General features: G+C 34.2%; 1 protein-coding gene and 1 non-coding gene across 2 annotated transcripts in view; both read left to right on the plus strand.

Moving 5' to 3' along the window:
• EPHA6 (EPH receptor A6) overlaps nt 1–23,747 on the plus strand; it is a 973,333-nt gene that overhangs the window by 47,169 nt on the left and 902,417 nt on the right. The window lies entirely within an intron of this gene.
• On the plus strand, nt 20,575–20,779 carry LOC126026539 (small nucleolar RNA U3). Its single transcript, XR_007501773.1, has one exon. It is a non-coding gene; the product is annotated as a small nucleolar RNA U3 (small nucleolar RNA).

A 23,747-nucleotide genomic window follows, 5' to 3' on the forward strand; every position in this document is an offset into this window, starting at 1 on the left:
GGTTTAGGTCATTTGGACTAAAAGTGAGGTATTATTGGAACAGTTTTTCTTTTGGGGGCCTTACTGAAATCCATTTGTTTGTTTTCTGAAACTTCTAGAGACTGTTAGTAAGTATTCCTTGACTAGTTCTTGGTTGCTTTTCTCCATTCTCAAATTAGCAAAGTGACATATCTCTGGATGCTTATTTTGTAGTCACATTTCTCAGACTTGCTATTACTTTGCATCCAATCTAGGAAAATCTCCTGACTTAAAGATCAGTTGATTTGCAGTCTTAATTTCCATATATCACGGAATATGTTAAAACTTGTAAAGTTATGACATGAACAACTTTGGGATCCTATTATGCTATCTAAATTATCTTGGTCTAAGTGAGGTGTAAGTAATAAGTCAAGGATTGGTAATTTGAGAGAAGCCGCTGAACTCTGCTGGAACTCAAATGCCAGCACCCCTATCTGCCTTCTTCTGTGCTGTGCTGAATTTTTGGCCTGATTTCATCCTGTGTGTGGCTCATCTGCAGATGGCTAGCCTTCCTTGGAGGTGAGTTTACACACCCAGAAAGGGGAAGCCGCTGAACTCTACCGGAACTCTGATGCCAGCACCCCCATATGCCTGTCCTCTGTGTTGTGCTGCATTTTCGGCCTGATTTTATCCTGTGTGTGGCTTATCTGCAGATGGGCCTTCCCTGGAGGTGAGTTTAAACGCCCAGAAAGGAAAAAGCCAGAGAAGCACAGCCGCTCCACTTCGCTGCACAGCCGCGCATATCATTTAGCCAATAAATACAACCACAACACACAGAAAAACCCACAATACAAGTGTGACAATGGGGAAACTACACAGGCCAGCACCAGGCATAGAGGATGAAGACGACAACTCAGATGACCAGAACATGGCCAACCGACTAGTCAGTCTCTCAGATAAGGAGTTTAAAGTCGAAATATGGAAGATGTTCAAAGAACTGAAAGAAAGTATAGAAGAGAACACTAATAAGAACCAAGAGAATATGAAGATAGAAATGAGAAAACTCCAAACTGAAATTTCAGGTCAAATAATAGGTCTGAAAAACTCAGTAGATGAATTGAAGAAAAACATGGATGAGCTTTCCCATGGGCTAAGAACAGCTGAGGATAGAATTAGTACACTGGAAAATGTGATGAATAACAATTCCATACAGCAGAAGAAATTAGATAAAAGCCTTAAAGCAAATTATCAAACAATGAAAAAATTACTCAAAGAATGGGAACAGATGAAAATAGAAGTCTATGATAAGCTCAACAGAAACAACTTAAGAATCATTGGAGTCCCAGAGACCCAGGAAGAAAATCTCCAGGAAGAATCAACAGTCAAGAACATCATTAAAGAGAAACTACCAGAGCTAAAGAATACATGCGATCAAATGCTGCATGCCCGAAGAGTACCACCTAAAGGAGACCCCAGAAAAAAAACACCCCAAGACACATCCTAGTCACAATGACGAACCTTATAGAGACAGAATTCTGAATGCAGCAAGATAAAAAAAAAGAAATTACATTCAAGGAACATCCATGAGATTTACCGCAGACCTGTCACAAGAAACACTCAGGAGGCAGAGGTGGGACATAGTGACAAAACTCAATGAAATAAATGCTTCGCCTAGAATACTGTACCCAGCAAAACTCACTTTCACATTTGACGGAAGAATACATGGTTTCACAGACAAACAACAGCTCAGACACTTTACAGACTCAAAACCAGTCTTAAAAGAAAAACTGAAAGACCTACTTGAAGACAACACTGCCCAACAGAGACACCAAACTTCGATAGAAAAATGGCACTAAATCCCAGGACAATTCTTTCTCTCAATGTCAATGGACTAAATGCACCAGTTAAGAGATACAGAGTGGCTAAATGGATCAAAAAACTTAACCCAACCTTCTGCTGCCTATAAGAAAAGCACCTGAATAGTCAGAACAAGCATAGACTCAAAATAAAAGGCTGGAGGAAAATCATCCAAGCAAACAACACCCATAAAAAAGCTGGAGTGGCCATACTTATATCAGATGATGCCAACTTTATACTCAGGAAAGTTATAAGGGATAAAGATGGACATTTTGTATTAATCAAGGAATTTGTACAGCAGGAAGAAATCACTCTCCTAAACATATATGCACCGAATGAGGGCCAGCAAAATATTTAATACAATTGTTGATAAATTTAAAAAATAGTATCAATAACAACACAATAATTGTGGGAGAACTCAACACGGCATTGTCAACACTTGATAGGTCAACCAGACTGAAACCCAACAAGAATGTACTAGACCTGAAAAAAGAAATGAAAGAAAGAGACCTAATATATATATATATATATATATATATATATATATATATATATATATATATATATATATAGGACACTCCACCCCCAGAAACTTAGATACACATTCTTCTCTAATGTACATGGGACATCCTCCAGGATAGACTACATGCTAGCACATAAAACATAACTCCATAATATCAAGAGGATATACATTTTGCAGGCTACCTTCGTGACCACAAGGCCCTGAAATTATATGTGAACTACAAAGGGACACAGAAGAAAAAATTTTAATACCAGGAAGTTAAACAGCCTAATACTGAATAACCAGTGGGTCAGAGATGAAATCAAAGAGGAAATCAAAACCTTCCCAGAAACAAATAGCAATAGAGGCACAAACTATCAGAACTTATGGGACACAGCAAAAGTGGTACTGAGAGGAAAATTTATAGCTTTGCAAGAACACATCAAGAAAGAAGAAGGTGCATACCTGAATAGCTTAATGATGCAACCCATAGAATTACAAAGTGCTCAACAAAAGGAACCCAAAATAGGGTGACAGAAGGAAATAACAAAGCTGAGAGCAGAAATCAATGAAGTGAAAACCCGAAAAAAAACCCCGAAAGTTCAACAAAAGAAGTTGGTTCTTTGAAAAAATAAACAAGATTGATAGATCACTGACAAAACTAACAAAGAGAGAGTGAGAGAGAGATAGAGAAAGAGAGAGAGAGAGAAACTTCATAACTCATATAAGGAAAAAGGAGAGATCACTCTGATATGGTGGAGATTCAAAGGGTAATCAGAAACTACTTTGAAAAAATCTATGCCACTAAAAATGAGAACCTGGAAGAAATGGGTAAATTTTTGGACTCTTATAATCTTCCACAGTTGAAGAAGAGGATGTAGCATATCTAAACAACCCCATCACAACTGAGGAAATTAAGACAGTAATCAAATATCTGCCCGAAAACAACAGCCCAGGCCCAGATGGATTCACTAATGAATTCTTTCAAACCTTTCAAGAGGAACTAATACCAATCCTGGCAAGACTCTTTCATGAAATCGAAGAAACAGGAACACTTCCAAATAGCTTTTATGAAGCCAACAGCACCTTGATAACTAAACCAGACAGAGATGCTGCCAAAAAAGAAAATTACAGACCAATATCGCTGATGAACACAGATGCAAAGTTCCTCAAAAAATCCTGGCAAATAGGATTCAATACCTCATTAAGAAGATCATCCACTATGACCAGGTAGGTTCCATCCCAGGAATGCAAGGCTGGTTTAACATCCGTAAATCTATCAACATAATACACAACATCAACAACAAGAAAAATAAAAATCACTTGATCATATAAATAGATGCAGAGATAGCATTTGATAAGGTCCAACACCCATTCTTGATCAAAACTCTCAGCAAGATGGGAATGAAAGGAACCTTTCTGAACATAGTTAAGGCCATCTACCACAAGCCAGTGGCAAATATTATTCTCAATGGGGAAAAACTAAAAGCTTTCCCTCTAAATTCTGGCACAAGACAAGGCTGTCCTCTCTCACCACTCCTATTCAACATAGCACTGGAAGTATTTGTATAGCGATTAGGCAAGAAAAAGATATCAAGGGAATCCAGATAGGAAAGGAAGAAGTCAAGCTCTCACTGTTTGCAGGTGACATGGCACTCTACTTAGAAAACCCTAAAGACTCTACCAAAAAGCTTCTAGAAACAATAGACTCATATAGCAAGGTGGCAGGCTACAAAATTAACACACAAAAATCAATGGCCTTCCTATACACTGATAATAATAAGAAAGAAATGGACATTAAAAAAAAAACATTCACCATAGTGCTACACAAACTCAAATATCTTGGAATCAACTTGACTAAAAATGTGAAGGACCTATAGAAAGAAAACTATAAAACTCTGCTCCAAGAAATAAGAGAGGTTATATGGAAATGGAAACACATACCCTGCTCATGGATTGGCAGGATTAACATCATTAAACTGGCAATAATCCCCAAAGCATTGTATAGATTTAATGCGATCCCTCTAAAGATACCTATGACATTCTTCAAAGAAGTGGATCAGGCACTTTTGATATTCATTTGGAACAATAAACACCCTGGAGTAGCTAAAGCAATCATTTGGAAAAAGAATATGGAAGAAATTACTTTCCCCAACTTTCAACTTTACTACAGTGATAGTTATCAAAACAGCATGGTATTGGAATAAAGACAGGGCCTCAGATCAGTAGAATAGGCTTGAATACTCTGAGAATGTTCCATAGAGATACAATCACCTAATTTTTGATAAAGAAGCAATAAATCCTAAATGGAGCAAAGAAAGCCACTTTAACAAGTGGTGTTGGCATAATTGGCTAGCCACTTGCAAAAAATTGAACTTAGACCCCCAGTTAACCTCATGTAAGAAGGTAAAATCCAAAGGGATTAAAGACCTTGATATCAGACCTGAAACCATAAGAAATATAGAACAACACGCAGGCAAAACTCTCTAGAACATAGAGATTAAAGGCATCTTCAAGGAGGAAACTGCACTCTCCAAGCAAGTGAAAGCAGAGTTTAACAGATGGGAATATATTAAGCTGAGAAGCTTCTGCTCCTCAAAGAAAATAGTGCCCAGAATACAAAGAGCCACCAACTGAGTGGGGAAACTATTCCCATCAGATAATATCCATCAGATAAGGGGCTAATCTCCAAAACATACAAGGCACTGACAACTTTACAAGAAAAAAAACATCTAATCCCATCAAAAAATGGGGAGAAGAAATGGACAGACACTTTGACAAAGAAGAAATACAAATGGCCAAAAGACACATGAAAAAATGCTCCACATCACTAATCATCAGGGAGATGCAAATCAAAACAACTATGAGGTACCACCTCACACCCCAGAGATTGGCACACATCACAAAGAATGAGAACAAGCAGTGTTGGCGGGGATGTGGAGAGAAAGGAACTCTTATCCACTGCTGGTGGGAATGCTATCTAGTTCAACCTTTATGGAAAGCAATATGGAGATTCCTCCAAAAACTGGACATCGAGCTCCCATACATTCCAGCTATACCACTTCTAGGAATATACCCTAGGAACACAAAAATACAATACAAAAATCCCTTTCTTACACCTATATTCATTGCAGCACTATTTACCTTAGACTCTGGAAACAACCAAGATACCCTTCAATAGAAGAATGGCTAAAGAAACTGTGGTACATATACACAATGGGATATTATGCGGGTGTCAGGAGAGATGAAGTCATGAAATTTTCTTATACATGGATGTACATGGAATCTATTATGCTGAGTGAAATAAGTCAGAGAGAGAGAGAAAAACGCAGAATGGTCTCACTCATCTATGGGTTTTAAGAAAGATGAAAGACATTCTTGCAATAAAACAAATCAATTTTATTACTAGTTTATAAAGCCTTTTAACTCTTTTTGCTATCCTTATTTTACCAGACAGTTCTTGGGGCAACTCCTATCTCAGTCATGGGGAATCAGTGAAGTTTTGGAGATTGTGCAATATTGGGGATTCAACCCAAGGCAATGCATGCACTCTACCCATTAAGCTGTTTTCTGGCCCCTTCTCAGATCGAAACAAAAAAGTTCTGAGAAACAACTTCTAAGCAGAAGCTAATAGTTAAGAGGCCAGAGACTTGGTCCTATCCCAAGGTTTCTAGTAGTGAGAGCAGAAGTATGTGAAGAATTGTGTGGCTTTGCCCTCTTAAAACAGACTGTGAGACAAGTGCTTCTGTTTTGGAAGCTGTGTTTTCAAAGAAATAAACTTTTAGACTGGTCAAAAAAAATTTCCAGACACAAAAGAGAAAAGGGCTGGAAGTTACAGCTCACCTCATGAAGCTCACCACAATAGGAATGAGTTTTTTTTAGAGAAATAACTACATTTTGAACTATCCTAATAATGAGAATGTATGAAGGAAATAGAAATCCTGTCTAGAGTACAGGCAGGTGTTTGGTGGGGAGCAGGGAGACTTGGGACATTGTTGATGGGAATGTTGAACTGGTGATGGGTATATTTTCATCCAATAAAATAAAAAAATAACAAAAAATATTGGTAATTTGAAATTTGGACAAACACTGACTGCCAATACTTGCAGTGCTCATTTAGAAAAAAAGTTTTCTTAGGTATAAATACATAAAGATTGAGAGGCCTTTGATATCAGTATAAAAAATAGCTAGGTTTATATTTTTGATATTGATAGCATAGTTAAAACCCTTAGACAGATATATAACACACATCATGTATATATATTGCAACCTGTGAAGACAAGTGATTAAAAAAGTACATGCACGAGTTTGTTATTCAAAATATGGTAGTTCTATTTCACTTTCAGTACTAACTTGAAAGTTGAAAATATCAGATTTTACTTTTTATACGACAATTGTTTATACTTTGCATGCATATATATGTTTATATAAATACACATACATTTACCTATGTGTATGCACATCTTTGTCTTTTTATCAGTATAATATTGTACCTTTAGGTTAGGTGGTAAAATAAATTCTATGAAGCAAGGGAAAACAATTGATATTAGGATAAATTGCCTAGCAAGATGTTGCACTGAGAGCAATGGTTTTAATTATTAAACGTATCCCCTTGGTTTGCAATTACAATAAGGACTGCATTGCTCTGTAAAGAGCAAACCAAGAGAGAAATAATTTGGTCAACTAATTTGAATACCATGTCTATGTGGACCTCAAACACAAGCAATCAGTGATTCCAACAACAAAATGAGTTTACATGTAAATAACAGGAAAGGGCAAATTGCATAGCGCAGTCTCTTGGAGAGACACTTGTCATTCATTAAACCAAAACCAATATTTAAATGCTTACATACCTTCTCAGAGCCATCTTTCTTTTGCTTGATTGAAGATGCAACATTACTTCATTTATGCATTTTCTGGTAGGCTCTGTAGTTTGCTGAATTACCCATAAGTGCTACTTGTGTTTTTTTTTTGTTCTATTTCATACCAAAAACTTCAAATTATTCCCAATTAATAAGATTTTGGCAAGCAAATATTGGTTTTATTTTATGTTAAATTATGTAATATAAGTGGATAGTAATTAGGATTTAGATTTAATCTACTCACATGTAAAATTTATTCTTGGAAAAAGAATACACATTTGTAATTGAAGGGAGTTAGAGATTGAATCAATTTTCATTCCCCAAAATAACAAAAATCAAATAAAGCATTCCAAAATTTAGTCAATGACAAATTAGTATATCACCATGGTAATGAAATACTTTGTATATAGTGTATATAATGTAATAGCTGTTTGCAGTTGGTAGTATGTATATTTTATAAACAATTTATAAACTTGTTTAGAAAACCAAGATTCTTGAGCACTGTTCAAAGTTAAGAAGGTTTGATATGGTAGAGAAAATTCTTTATACCACAAATAGATTTAGAGTGTAAAAAAAAAAAGCAAATCAGGGTTATTCTTCTCCATTAATTTAATACTTTCCAAGACAACTTTGATTTATAATTTGGTCTCTTGAATGCATTTACCTACTGGGAAGGAGATTTCCTGGAGAGACAAATCACCAGTGAATAAATAATTCTCATTATAAATTAGCCTTCCATATCCTTGATTAGTAAGAATCATTCTCCAAGACTATGATCGCTTCTTGAAATGATGAAACTTAAGCATCTCAGACATGAAAACTAAGGCTGGAATTTAAATTCTGATGACTTATTCAAAAGTTTCTAAACATTTTCCTTTTCATCATAATCCATGTTGTGAATAATAAATAAATTAAAAAAACGGTTGGTACCTTATGAAGACTTGCTTCTGTTTTATTGTGAAATTATGTAAAAAAACATGCTGCATAAAGGATTCTTCATTTACCTAAATGTAAGATATCATGATCATTTCTGCTACATTTCCTTTATTGCAAAAGATCCTGTTGATAAATACTTTGACAATAGAATGTAATCACTATTATTCTCTTCAGGGTAATGATGATAATGCCTGTTTTTTTTCTTGGTTTTGCTTTGTTTTCCTTTCCTTTTCTTCTGCCAACAATAAACTTTCCATCTGTCATTGTTTCCTATTTATGGAGCCATGCTGCTCTTGCCATGGGTCACATTTGTAAATGCTCCATTTATGAACTATTTCTCTTCTTGACTTCTCTGCTGTAAAGAAATATGCCATGAAAGATCAACTGCCTTGCAGCTCATGGGCCTTTAATTATGGCATTACATTCACTGTCATTTCCTTAGCAGTTTCCAGTAAGCTGTCCTGCATAATTCTCATAACTCTATCAAATAATTATGCTAAAAGCTGTTTAATGTGTAAATGATATGACAACTAGTTGTCTTAATATTTTATTTGTCATCACATCATCGCTGCTGCCTTCTTATCTCATTATAAACTGCTTTTTCCCCAGGCAAGTATTACTTACCAAAAATCTTTAGTACAGTTTAGTGATTGAGAAGATAGCAGACCATTTTAGTCAGTAGAGATATTGAAATCATGTTTAAAAATGTTAAATATTACATTTTGTTAAAGTCAATTTTGGATCATCTCCCTGCATGTATATTATTATATGAAAAAATTCTGAATTTCATGACCTTACAGCTGCTCCAAACAACTGTGAATTTTAACTTCTTAGAAATAGTTTACCTAGACTCCTGAGTGAAGATTCATTAAAACTGACTGGATCAACTTTTTCTTAGACTAAAGAATCTAGAATATAGATAGCAATTTTGAAATTTGAGCTAGTAAAGCAAGGAAAAATAAAATTCTTAGAGTTTATTTTAATCAACTCATTTTGTTTCTTTCATTTTTTGCAAACTAAATCATGCTATCTTGGAAGAATAGATAAGAGATTTGAGTCCATTGAGAAACAGATTGGACTGTACACTAAGATCTAAGAGAATTATGGGGCTGAAGAGATAGCACAGTGGTAGGATATTTCCCTTGTATGTGGCCACTGTGGGAGGAAACTGGTTTGATTCCTGACAACCAAAATATCCCCCAGCCTTTCAGGGATGATTTCTGAGTGCAGAATCAGGTATGGCCCAACAACCAACCAATCGATCAATCAATAAATAAAGTTTTTTTTTTAAAAGACAAGAGATTAACTTGGTTTACAGCAGAGTTATTTCCAATAGTTGGTGTGATGAGAATTATGATCAGACCAATGTTAAACAAGCATATATTATTTATAATTTCTTTTAGAATCATTGAAATGGGAATATCATAAACTTTGTTTAGGTCATTTTCTTTGAGGAATTGGGTTTGTGGTTAGATTTTAGGAATGTAATGAAATGACTATTTTTCAGCACCATTCATGTGCTGTTTTGGTTAAGAGGTTTTTTGAATAAGATGATGCTTTTATCAATGAATAACTTCACAGCGTACACTTGAAGAGTGGACTTAGATGCTTAGATTTTTGAGTGAGAGCTAAGAAGTCTGAGAGCATTTCTGTGCTAAAATGTTTGGTGCCAGGAATAAGAGGAAGAGTTCTTCAAAAAAGCACAGAAAATATTTGTCTTCTCAGAGGTAATTATCTGCTCAAAAATTGCCTATTTGATTTATCTTATCCTGAACATACAGTGTGTTCTGTAATTACACTTTAAGGAGATCTTCTGTGAATAACATTTGATCTTTGAAAAATTACAAAGTAGGAAAGGTAGATATACAAATTTCCTCTAGTGGTACCTTCCCACTATCCCTTTATGCTTGTTTGTTTGTTATCCACACCCAGAGATGCTCACATGCATCTAAGACTTTTTCCTTAGTTGATTATGAATGAGTTTTCTAAGACAAAAGATTTTTGTTCTTGCTCCTTTATATTTAGTTGATTTATTCTTTCACCTTTACATGCAGGTGAGCCTTCATTAATTATTTTCAGTCATGCACAAACACATAGACTTTGCCGTGAGGAACTCATAGAAATGTTGAAGAATTTTAAAATTAAAATCATATTTCTAATTGGGGAACTGGCAAGGTAGTGCATTGGTTAGGGCACTTACTTTACATGGGGCCAACCCAAGTTTGATTGCCAACATCCACTATTGTCCTTGAGCAAGCAATCAGCAAGCAGCCCTAAGAACAACTGGGTGTGGCCTCAAAAATATTTATAATTGAATCTCTGTTCAAAATTGTAATGCAAAATATCTTTTGAAATTTATTAATATATTCTCCTAAAATTATGACAATACAATTATAAATTTTAATCCTTAATATTTTATTTCTGATTTCGGAAGCTATGTCTATTTCTGATCGTTTTTCTTAAGTCTTTATTTCATTTTTATCTTAAAATTGATTTATATCAGTGTGCAGTTTTGTATAACTAATTGGTATAACTTAAAAAACTTTGCGTGTGTGTAGTATTTATCGCACCCAGCACTGAACCCATCATGGAAGATAGGTTTCTACCCATTCCTTTCTCTTACCCTGCTTTTTAGTAACCACCAGTGTTTAAGAATTCTAGAAGTTGAAACTGGAGCAGTGGTGCAAGTAAGGCGTCTGCCTTGCGCGCACTAGCCTAGGATGGACCGCGGTTCCAACACCTGGGCATCCCAGGTGGTCCCCAAGCTAGGAGCGATTTCTGAGTATCACTGGGTGTGGCCCTAAAAACAGGAAAAAAGAAAAGAAAGAGAAGAAAGAAAGAAAGAAAGAGAAAGAAAAAGAAAGAAAGAAAGAAAAGAAAGAAAGAAAGAAAGAAGAAAGAAAAGAAGAAAGAAAGAAAGAAAAGAAAGAGAAGAAGAAAGAAAGAAAGAAGAAAGAAAGAGAAGAAAGAAAGAAAGAAAGAAAGAAAGAAAGAAAGGAGAAGAAAGAAAGAAAGAAAGGAGAAAGAAGAAAGAAAGAAAGAAAGAAGAAAGAAAGAAAGAAAGAAAGAACGAAAGAAAGAAAGAAAGAAAGAAAGAAAGAAAGAAAGAAAGAAAGAAAGAAAGAAAGAAAGAAGGACGAAAGAAAGAAAGAAAGAAAGAAAGAAAGAAAGAAAGAAAGAAAGAAAGAAAGAAAGGAAAGAAAAGAAAGAAAGGAAAGAAAGAAAGAAAGAAGAAAGAAAGAAAGAAAGAAAGAAAGAAAAGAAAAGAAAGAAAGAAGAAAGAAAGAAAGAAAGAAAGAAGAAGAAAGAAAGAAAAGAAGAAAGAAAGAAAGAAAGAAAGAAAGAAAGAAAGAAAGAAGAAAGAAAGAAAGAAGAAAGAAAGAAAGAAAGAAAGAAAGAAAGAAAGAAGAAAGAAAGAAAGAAAGAAAGAAAGAAAGAAAGAAAGAAAGAAAGAAAGAAAGAAAGAAAGAAAGAAAGAAAGAAAGAAAGAAAGAAAGAAAGAAAGAATGAATTAATTCTAGGAGTTAGTTATGTGATTTTTTTTTTTACCGGTTTGTTTGCTATGTTTATTAATAGTCCTCAAGTGAGGCCGGAGAGACAGCATGGAGGTAGGGCGTTTGCCTTTCGTGCTGAAGGTCATTAGTTTGAATGCCATATGTCCCATATGGTCCCACGCAATTTCTGAGCGTGGAGCCAGGAGTAACCCCTGAGCACTGCCAGGTGTGACCCAAAAACCACACACAAAACAATAGTCCTCAAGTAAGTGAAACCATTAGGTAGTAAGTCCTTACGTCTCGCTCTTTGCTCAGGAATTATTCCTGGCCATGCTTTGGAGACCATATGGGATACCAGGAATAGAACTCTTATTCAAAAACCTACTTCCTGTAATATTTCTCTGGCCTTATAACCTACCTTATATACATTTTATGTAAAATCTTTTATATATTTATATCAAATGATAATGTTTTATTTTTAAAAGGTAGTTATTTTTATTTTATAATATGTTTTGGGTCACATTTTGCATGAATCTCAGGATCACTCTCTAATGTGCTCTAGGATCATGGTATGTGGTACTGAAAATTGAACCTGAGTCGGTCACATTCAAGGCAGGCACCCTACCCATGTACTGGCTTCTAGTTTTGAATTTTTATAATAAACACTTTGTTTTTTTGAGTTTACATCTTATTGTGATTTTGATTTCTGCTTCATTATTTATAAGGTCTATTCATATTTTTTTCATGGGACTCTGAGCCATCTGCATGCCTTCTTCAGAGAAGTGCCTACTCGAGTCTTTTACCCATTGTGTTGCTTGTTTTGCCATTGCCATTTGCGTGTTTTATTTTTTTGTATTACATCATTTCTTAGATATATTGTGCAATATATTTTCTACCAGTAGCTATCTTGTCCCTTTTTTGTGGTACTTTTTTCTGTGTAATTAAATATTTTTAGTTGTAATTTTATTTATTCTTGCTTTTGTTGTTCTTGCTAATGGAACTTGTTTACTATATATATATATATATATGAATACATATGTAATATTGAGATACAATATATATATATATGAATACATATGTAATATTGAGATACTTAAGAAGACCAATATTTTTTCTTATGCATTTTGTGGTTTCAGATCTAAAAACTTAGTATTTAATATATTTATATTTTGTGTGTTGTGTTACATGTTGTTCTATTTTCTTGCTCTGCTCTCTCGATCATTTCTGTTTAGGTTTCTCACCATTATCTGTTGAAGAGATTTTCCTTGTCACAGATTAGATAGCCGCATATAGCACTTGTTTCTGGACTAGCTTTACAGTATGATTTGTTCCCTTGTTTGTTTGTTTGTTTGTTTGTTTTTCCAGTGTCATGCCTTTTCATTACTTTATTTTATAATAAAGTTTCAAGTTAGGAATCATAAGTCATTCTTTATTTTTTTCTCTTAAAATCATTTTGAAAATTTGGAATGTTTCTCTGACCTATGCAAGTTTTATTATTGCTAACTTACCTGAAAATTTTCACTTATTTCCTGTAAAGTATCACCAGTCATAATTTTTTAATTTCTACATTGAATCTATATATTGCTTTTAGAAAGATGGCAATTTGGGGGCCGGAGTGCTGGTGCAAGCAGTACAGCTTTGCCTTGCATGCAGCTAACCTAGGAAAGACTGAGGTTTGATACCCTACGTTTCATATGGTTCCCCTGAACGTCAGTGGGTGTGGCCCAAAAAAGCAAAAAAAAAAAAAAAAAAAAAAAGGGAAAAAGATGTCAATTTTAAGAATGTTTATTTCTTGAATATATAACATGGTATTTATTTTCATTTCTTGTATTACCTAATTATTTTAGTAAAGTCTCATATTTGTCAATGTATATATATTTTGCCTTGGTATTTATTTATTTATGTATTTATATTTTTGTTGTTGTTGTTTTGGAGCCATACCCGGCAGTGCTCAGCGGTATCTTCTGGTTCTATGTTCAGAAATCTCTCCTGGCAGGCTCAGGGGACCATAAGAAATACAGAGGATCGACCCATGGGTTGCCTGCTTGCAAGGCAAATGCCCTACTTGCTGAGCTATCACTCCAAGTCCATGCCTTGGCTTTTAAAAATATCTTCCAAAGTTTATTACAATGCTGTTTTTAAACTGTTTTTTGTCTTAATATCTATTTCTTATATTTCTTTTTTTTTTTGGGGGGGGAGGGTTTTGGGCCACATCCGGCAGTGCTCAGGGGTTACTCCTGGCTGTCTGCTCAGAAATAGCTCCTGGCAGGCACGGGGGACCATATGGGACACCGGGATTCGAACCAACCACTTTAGGTCCTGGATAGGCTGCTTGCAAGGCAAACACCTGTGCTATCTCTCCGGGCCCTATTTCTTATATTTCTTAATTTTTATATTTTATAGTCATATATTTGTATATATACTTGATTTTTTTATATTCATTGATTCACAGAAATGATAAAGATTTATACTCTGCTACTGTCCTTAGTGGCCAGACTCTGCCCATGCTTTGATCTGACACTAACTTAGCAATGGTGATTTCCTTCTACTGGGCCAAACAATGTGAATAAAGCTCTGACATGGAGTCTTCACAGGGATCCTGACTGGAACTATGTTTTTAACATATATGGCTCATTCCAATTTTTCTGAGTTCAGAGCCCTGTCAAATTACACAACTGGGGACATATAGTGGATCTTTCCTTTTGCAGGGATAATTTCTTACTGGATTCTAGAGCACTGAATATTTCTTCAAGTTTGTCCTCCTTTGTATCAGTTCTCACTGCTGTGGCTCTGACCTTTGTATTGACCACAGGAATGATGTCATCTTCTCCCCATTTTGCCAATATATGAGGTTATTAGCTTACATCCTTAACATTGTAGGTGCTTCAACTGATTGATCAAATGCTCTCTAGTCATAAACTGTTATAACCACATGAGGTTTTTTTGATTTCTATGTCTTTCAAATTACATACTTGTATTATTGTCTTTCCCAATAAATCCTCAGCTTCTATTTGTAATATTTACTTTAGACTTTTTAAATCTCTCATTATAAGTAAAACACTCTGAATCTTCTGACAATTTCAACAAAAAATTAATGAAAAAAGCCACACAAATGTATTTGGTATTATTTTTTAGAGCATTATTCAAGTAGAAAATGATCAGTTTCCAATTTTTTTTCACTATTAGAATGCATTTATACAATCTATTAATTCTTTGACATTTTTATAGAACCTAATGTAAGTACTCAACTACTAATGGTTTTGGTGTTGATATTGATGTGTTATGGAATGTCTGCCCCTTTGGTATAACAATTTAACTTTACTAAATAACTACAGCCTTACTTTGATGCACCTTTTCAAGAAAGGGTTTTAATCTACTTTTTGTGCATGTTTTTAATAAACTGGTATGTGGATTGATCTAAAATTCCAAGAGTGTAATCTTTATCTTCTTGTAAATCAAATTCATTATTATTTATTTTGAAATAATATTCTAGTAGCTTTTTATCCTAAATTTTTATTTATTTGTGAAAAAATGGGGTTGGCATTATACTATTTAATATATTTTAAAATATTTCTTATATACAAACAAAGAAACAAACAAAAAATAAGAGTACTGGGTAGGAGAGATAGCACAGTGATATGGTGTTTAGCTTGCAAGCTGAAAACCCAGGACGAAGCTAGGTTGGATTCCTAGCATCCCATATAGTCCCCCAAGCTTCCCAGGAGCAATTTCTGAGCACAGAGATAGGAGTAACCCCTGAGCTCTGCCAGGAGTGATCCCCAGAAATAAAATTAAAAAAATAAAAGCAACAGAGTGTCTAAAGCCTTCAGAAACTAGTGGAAAATATTAGAAAGTTAAAAAAACATAAAGGTTGAAGACAGCATGATAGTACAACAGTAAAATCTTTTTAGTTTTTACTTTTTAGTTAAAATCTTTTATTGTGCATTTGTTTGTTTTTGTTTTTGGGTCACACCAGTGACCCTCAGTGGTTTCTCCTGACTGTGTGCTCAGAAATAGCTCCTGTCTTGGGGGACCAAATGGGAAGCTGGTGATCAAACCCAGGTTCATCCTGGGTCAGCCGAGTGCAAGGCAAAAGCCCAACTGTTGTGCTGTTGCTCTGGCACCAGGTTAAAAATGTTTTATCTTGAACACTGCCAACCCAGATTCAATTACCATCACCACATATGATTTCCCAAGCACCACCAAGAATGATACCTGAATACAGAGCTATGGGTTTAAGCTCTGATCACTGTCTTGTGTGGCCCAATCTCCCCATAAAAATGGAGTTATAAAATGGAGTTATAATCATCTTTGATGATTCAAAAGCCTCATGAATTAGGCTAAAAGGTTTGGATATGTATGTTTAATAAATACTTTCAGCTTCTGTGATAGATTAAAACATTCAATATCTACTAAATACCAAGTCTAAACTCATTTTCTATCTACTGAAATTTGTATAGTTAAACCAATGGAAACTATACAAGTTCTCAATGAAAATAATTTATAAATGAAAGGGATGAAGCTGTTTAAATAGAATGATTGTATATCACTTCAAAATTCAAATATATAAAATATTCTTTCTTTTCTATGGTTTTATTTATATTTTGAGTTTGGGTTAACACAGGAGTTTCCAGGGCCTTCTTGTAACTCTGCTTGTAGATACATGGGAAATACAATGTAGATACGATGTGTGGTGTATAGAAGTTAAACCTAGGAAGGCTTGATGCAAGGCAAGTGCCTTACATACTATACTATCTTTCCTGTCTATTGTTTTTATAATGTGGAAATAACTGAATAACTTGATGGAGAAAGCATGACTTTTAAGTGGCTTGATGGTGTTTTAGAGACCTGGCCAGAAAAGGAACCTTTTGTTTTGTGACCTTGTGGTGGATCAGATATACATTTGGGTTTTCCCCTTCTCTGTGAGTAAGCCCTGCCATCTGATTCCAACATTTATAAATGATTTGAGCTGAAACACATAAAACTATTCAAGCAGAATAACAATATAGAGGTTTAAGTGCAAAATAGGAAGAAGCAGAAGTGAGAATTATATATATGCATATATAAATGTTTAATGTTTGCCACAATAGTTCTTATTCTGTGGAGTCCATGCTGTCAGAATACAAACTAGGCTTTGTTTCCCACCTCTCTGTCAGTTGCATCTATAGTGATTTTTAATTAATCTAATTTATAGTCAATAAAGTTTATTTTTTCATCAGAAAAACAATGTTTGAGAAAGGACAAAGTGAGTTTTGAATGTCACTTCAGTATGAGTAGCATATTTTAATGTAGTAGAAATCTCTATTCAAGGTTTCTAAACTTGCTTGTATTCTTTGATTTTAAGAAAGATTTAATATCACCATTTTCATATTAATTTAAAAATATTTATAATATGTCAGATTGGGATAAAAATATCAACAATAATACCTATATTAAAATATAATATAATGATAACTAAAACAGCAAAAATAAAAAACAACTGATAAGAATGCTAAATAAATTTCATCCTAGTTCAAAAATAAAGTTTTTTTACTATTATTTTTTATTATTATATGGTTTTTTAAGCTAAACCTGGTAATACTCGGTCCTCAGGGCTTACTTCTTGCTTTGTGCTTAAATATCACTTCTGCTAGAATTTGGTGAATCTAGAAAGGGTTCAGAGATATGAAAGTGGATTGACTGTGAACATGTCAAGTACCCTACCAGCTGGACTAGTTCTCTAGCAGTTTCACTATTTTTAAGAAAAATATATCATCTGGAAAACATTGTCATAAAAATAATATGCACCAGATAGAGAGACATAGCTCAGGTACATAAAATGATTCTATTTATTTAGAGCAGTTAGTGTTTAATATTTGGGGAATTAAATATTGATTCTGACTCTGTGAGAGAAATACACAGTATATTCAGATGAAGCTAAAAAAACTTGTTTTCAGTAAAAAAAATATCTATGCAGTTAGGTCAAAATTAGATACAGTTAAAAACTATGTGTTTAAAATAGTATCTAAACAGGCTAGCATTCAAGAAGTTTAGTTTAAATGTTTGTATCAATGTATATATATATATATATATAATATATAGCATATATATGAATATACAAAACACTCTCTGATTATACCTGGTCATGATTGCAGAAGTATTTGCTTTATTTGTTTCTTTAGTGTTGTGGGATGAAATGGCAAACTCCACAGCCTAAATTACTATGTTGGTGTGATTGCCTTTTCTTTTCTGAGTCTTATTTGAAATATGAAAATTCAATTGAATGATTCTAAGAAGCAAACTTAGTCATTTTTTGCATGAAGCCTGTTGAAGATAATTCCCAAACCTTTATTTAAAACTCCCTGAACATAAAAATCTTTTTATAAAACTTGAGGTTCATTTTACATTCTATTAACTTTTAGATTTATACAATGCAATCAACCTAGAACAATATTTTCTTTTTTATTTTCGGGGGCACACCTGGCCCATTCAGAGGTTACTCCTGGCTCTGTGCTCAGAAAGCTCTCTGGCAGGCTCAGGGGACCATATGGGATATCGGGGATCTAACTCAGATCCCAGATTGGCCACATGCAAAGTAAACACCCTACTGCTGTGCTATATCTATGACATGTAGAACAATATTTTCTAATGTGTTGATATATGTGTTCCTTGTTTAATTTTTCACAATGATGCATTTTTTGTGCATGCCAGACAAAATTATACTACATAGCGTAAGTATCTGCCAATTGTTTAAATTAATTATAAGATAACTAATACGGATAAGAATTAATAAATTCATCAAATATAAAAAGTTAACTTTGAACATTTTAATCTTGATACTTATGATGCTGGTGATGTCTGATCCCAGGTGAGTTTGTGACCACACCCAGATTGACTTAGGGGAGGGCAGAAAGCAGAGAACAGGGAGTGTATGGAATAAAACCTCCTGGAGCAAATGCAGTGAGATGACTATTATCAGGTGAGAATTAGTATTTAAATAGTTATGCAACCAATAGTAAAACTGGATTTAGCTTCTACAGGGAAGATTGAACAAAGGAAAGGGAAGCTCCTTACTAGACACTATACGTGCAGTGTATCATGTTTATGATTGTCTTATGTGACTTGGGAAAACATAGAAGGTGGGCTCCACTGTGACATGCCAGATGCTTGCTCTAACATACTCTCCTACCCTTTCCCCAGCCTGGGATGGGGCTGCCTTGGCTTCTAGGGGCCTCCTTTCAGGGGCTCCATTCAGCAGACTTGAGAATTTTCCCTTCAATAATGATAATCTCTAGGGACTAGAGCAATAGTGTAGAGGTAGGGCATTCACCTTGCAAGCAGCTGACCCAGAACGGTCCTGGGTTCGATCCCTGGCTTCCCATATGGTCCCCTGAGCCACGAGCAATTTCTGAGCACAGGGCCAGGAGTAAACACTGAGCATCACCTTGTGTGGTCCAAAAACAAACAAATAAACAAAAAAGTGGCAATCTCAACAGATCCAAGCCAGTCTCTAAATGGTCCTGGCTAGAGGGACTGATTACTGTTAAATTTAATCCATAAATAATAATCTCTTTTTAATCATATAATGTCTACTTTAATCATATAATTATGTCTACCAACTTTCTCTTGGTAATATTTTCTTAATATAATTTGTATTTATTTATTTAATTGGTTAGATTGCATCTCCAAGTGGTGTTTAGGAAGTCCAAGTTATGTTCAGCACCTAGGCCATCAGTTTTGTGTAAGAATCTCATAGGGTGTTGCATGGATCCTTCAGTTCTGGGGTTAGCCGAATTTTCCTGACATTAAAGGAAGTTTTCAGAGCTACATCACAGTGCTCACAGTCCAGTTGTGCTGGACTCAAACCCCATTTGACCCTATAATTATCAGGCATCCTAACCTCTTTAATTGTCTCCTGACCACTGTTTTCATATTGGTAAAAACATATTTTCATAATTTTATTTTTATGCCAATAATTATCTGTTACTCTATTTATTCATTTGTATATTTATATGTATACTTGACAAGGGTTGTAAAATATATTCAAGTATTACTTAGGAAGTCCAAAGGTCACTCCTGAAATTTTGTTTGATTTGTTTTGGTTTTGGAGGCATAACCAATCCTGCCCAGGACTTACTCCTGCACTGTGCTTGGGACTTTTCCAGCAGTGCTCAAATTGGTATCTGTGCGAGGCAAGCATCGTATCTGCTGTACTCTCTCCCGGGACTACCACTCCTTTCAGTTCTTGAGTTAAGTGTTCCGACCTATGAGTACTAAGGAGCTGCATAGAACTTGATGCGCCCAGGTTGACCAGGACAACTCTGGTTCTCTGGGACCTCCAGGAAATCAACCGTTGGATTTGATAGGCCATGTGAAGTCCACTCTCTCACTAGGATTGTGCACATGCAAGGCATGCAATTTAATCTCCATACTTTCCTTGGTTTTTTAATTTGTTTTTCATTTTTCCAATTAATTATTGTGGGATGTGAGTAAAATTACATTTACATGATAGCTGCTTTCCTAATCTTGCAGTATTTAAAACTTTATTATATTAAAATTACTGATGTTTACTGAAGTAAATGCTCAGATGAAGTAATTTTATTTTTTTTAGGTTTAGAGAACTTTGCGTTCAAGTAGGGACTAGATAAAGTTTTTATTTTCAAAGCCAGCAGGAGGAGCTCTCACCTTGCTGGGCTTACTGCAATTAGTGTGGCAGAAAAATTCTGACTTTTGGGGGGTTTCTATACAAGAAAAATGATACAATTTAAGAATTTATCACATATTTTGATATTTGAATACTCCATATCTTCAGTGTTAATTTAATAGGAATGTATCATCATTTTATGTGATATGCAAATTGGAAAATTTAACAACGCTGTGAATTTTCAAAGATAGGATTATAATTAAATGAGAAAAAATAAAGTAACAGTGATAATTTGCTCATACACAAGGTTAATAATTATTGTCTATTAAAATACTTATTTTAAAGACTATACTTTCAGGGATCATTTCTGTAATATGTGACTAGAGAAGTTCCTCTGATCTTGTAGAGCATCTGAAGCCATGAATAGGAGTCAGAGCGTCCTCTCCTGAGCGAGAAGCTGGCTCTAGTGTTGCTTCTTTGACTGACTTTGGCCATTGACGATCGTTCTCCCTTTCCTCTGGAAAGGATAGAGGGAGAGGAAATTAATTTTTTAAAAATTAAAATACTTAAGTTTTTATATCTATTCATAATTTATAATCATTCATTATAAAAATTACCCCTATTGATGATATTTTCAGAGCACTATAAAATCATTATTTTAAAAATCAACAATAATAAAATTATGAGAGTCAACCCTTTACAATCTAAACTTAAAATGGACCTGTTATGCTAACAGGCTTAGGACCAGGGGTAGTGGCATGTTATGGACACTGGGAACATTGGTGAAGAGGTCATTACTGATGATGGATTTGCCCTGTAACATTGTATGTTTGAAACACAACTATGAATAAGTTTGTAAACTTTGGAAATAAAATATTAAAAACTAAATAAATTTGTAAAAAAACATCTTTATAGTACTTTTTAAATAAACTATAATTTTATTTGTTTTAAAATATATTTATTCTGACATACACCCAATAAGTATACAAATATATTATGAAGACATAAAAATATAATATAAAATTTTGAACATGGAAATTTGTAGTACCTTTATAATTATCTCAACTAGAAATTATTCCATATGCTAGAAACTATGAGCAATATAAATTTATTATTTTTATATACGTACTAACATACAAATGAATTTTATATTAGTCCATTGTGAAAAGCTACTTACTATATGACTTCATGTGTTTGCTTTTTATTGGGAGGAAAAAAATATAAGAATGGAAATTAGATTAATTATTTCCCAGGGCTTTATTGTGAGACAATAAAGTAAATTTGGGGGTAAGGGAAATTTTGAAGATGATAGAAATATTCTATAGGACTCTCCTGCAAAAAAGGTTCTAGGGATTTTAATTTACAGCATGTATAATTGAATCTTGATTTTAAATTCATATAAATTGAGATACTAGGAATATTAACTCCTTGTTATTTAGTAATCACTATGTTAGCAAGATAGTTGATTTATTTCTGTATTCATGGATTCTTGAGAGCTGTATGAAATATTTGCATATAAAGATCAGAAGCTTTTTTTGGGTACAGTATAAATAACTCGTGTTTGGACCTTTGCTTTACCTGTTTACATTGTTACTCATCCTGTTGCTCAATACCTTGTCCAGTTTTTCAACATTCTGAATGAACATGGTCTGGTCTTTTCTAACTAGAGGAGATGATGGCCTGGTCATTTCTCTCTGCTATTCTCTATCCAGTGTTAGTCCTAATCTGAAGCTTGCTGTTGGAACCCTATCACCTGTGTCCTCTCTTGCTGGGACTTGTTTCTCTGAAGCCTATAGTTGGGCTATTCTAAGTCTGCATCCCAGGTTTACTGCCTCCTATATTTAATTAGAGTTAGATTTCTGCTAGCCTGTTTATCTGAGTCTGGGAGTCTTGCATGAATTCTACTGTCTGAGTGTAGATGAAAGGGCAAAGAAAGGGCAAGAGGCGAGAAAGAAAAGAGTAAGAGAGAGGAAAGTAGAAGAGAAGACGAGAGGAGAGGAGAGGAGAGGCGAGGAGAGGCGAGGAGAGGCGAGGAGAGGAGAAGAGAGGAGAGGGGAGGAGAGGGGAGGGAAAGAGAGGGGAGGGAAAGAGAGGGGAGGGGAGGGGTGAGAAGAGAAGATAGGAGGAAAGGTTGATATTTGGATATTTAGTTCTGTCCTTAGCATCACCTATGGTTCTGGTAATGGGGGCAGCGGTCAAAAAAATTAAGGAAAACGAGTTTTCTCTGATAATGGTTATCTGTAGTTGATTTACTCATAATGAAAAAAATATTCTGCAATGAGTAAGTAAAATTTATCCTAGAAACTCAAGCATTCACAATTTTATTTTAAAAATTAGTAAAGTTATCATATTAATAAGAATCAGAAGGAAAAAAACAGAATTCACCCAATAGACAAAAAATAGCAAATGCCAAATAATCACTAGCATATTTTAAAATTTTTAAAATCACTTTCTAAACTGAGAGGAGTAACTAAAAGTTCTGATAAAATGTCAGTGCCTTGTTTCTCAGAGTGCTATTCATGACTTACTGGCATCTGGAGGACTTAAAGGTATTATGAAAAGACCTGCCAATCATGGGCTCTACTAGATTTTCTGCTGTAAACTCTCTGGAAATCCACCCAGATGATCTCTCTCTGCCTTACTAGCCTCATTTTTGTGCTCTGGTTCTCTAAAATAATCCTCATTCCTGGTGCCCACATTGGTACTATAATTCATTTATGTATACCCAATTATTTTGTATGCAGCGTTATAAATAGAAAGATAAATTTCCTTATAACATTTGGTAAAAGAACCCATCATTCCACATCAGATTTGTTATGTGGCCTCTCCTTTGTGAAATCTTCTTTGATATGCCTCCTAATCTTAGGCTTACTAAATTGTTAGATTATTCTATAATATTCTATATTATAACGTAACAGAATATTTTCAACTATTTATTTATATATAATGTATATATATATGTGTATATATATATATATATATATATATATATACTTGCCCTTTACACCAGATTACTTTTGACTGGGGGGTGCATGTTTTTTGCCTCCCATAGCAATAGGTTAAATTACCAACAAACATATATTACCAAAAATATGTCTAACATATGCATACTGTAACTCGTACTTTAAATAATCTTTTTTTAAACTTTGTGCACTTACACTTAAGAGCATTTATTAACAGAAATTACAGAAATCTTTTTAATACCCTTTTCTTTACTGCGGTACTATTGGGGGTCGAGAAAACCAAAGGTAGTAATTTCATCAATTTAAAAATTAGCTATTAAAATAGTGATTATGGCTTTAGTTGCGATAAAATCGTCTAGTATAACATTGTTAAAAACATTATATGTATTTACTTAATTTATAAATGCCTCATTTTATTAATTAACATTAATATTAATACTTATATACAAATAACAAATAAACTTATGAAACAATATTAATGTATTGAATAATAAGGATTAGTTGACTGTAATTTAAATAACACTGATATATTTTGCATCAACTAAGAAATTT

This window comes from Suncus etruscus, chromosome 13, assembly GCF_024139225.1.
Source record: "Suncus etruscus isolate mSunEtr1 chromosome 13, mSunEtr1.pri.cur, whole genome shotgun sequence".
Taxonomy (NCBI): domain Eukaryota; kingdom Metazoa; phylum Chordata; class Mammalia; order Eulipotyphla; family Soricidae; genus Suncus; species Suncus etruscus.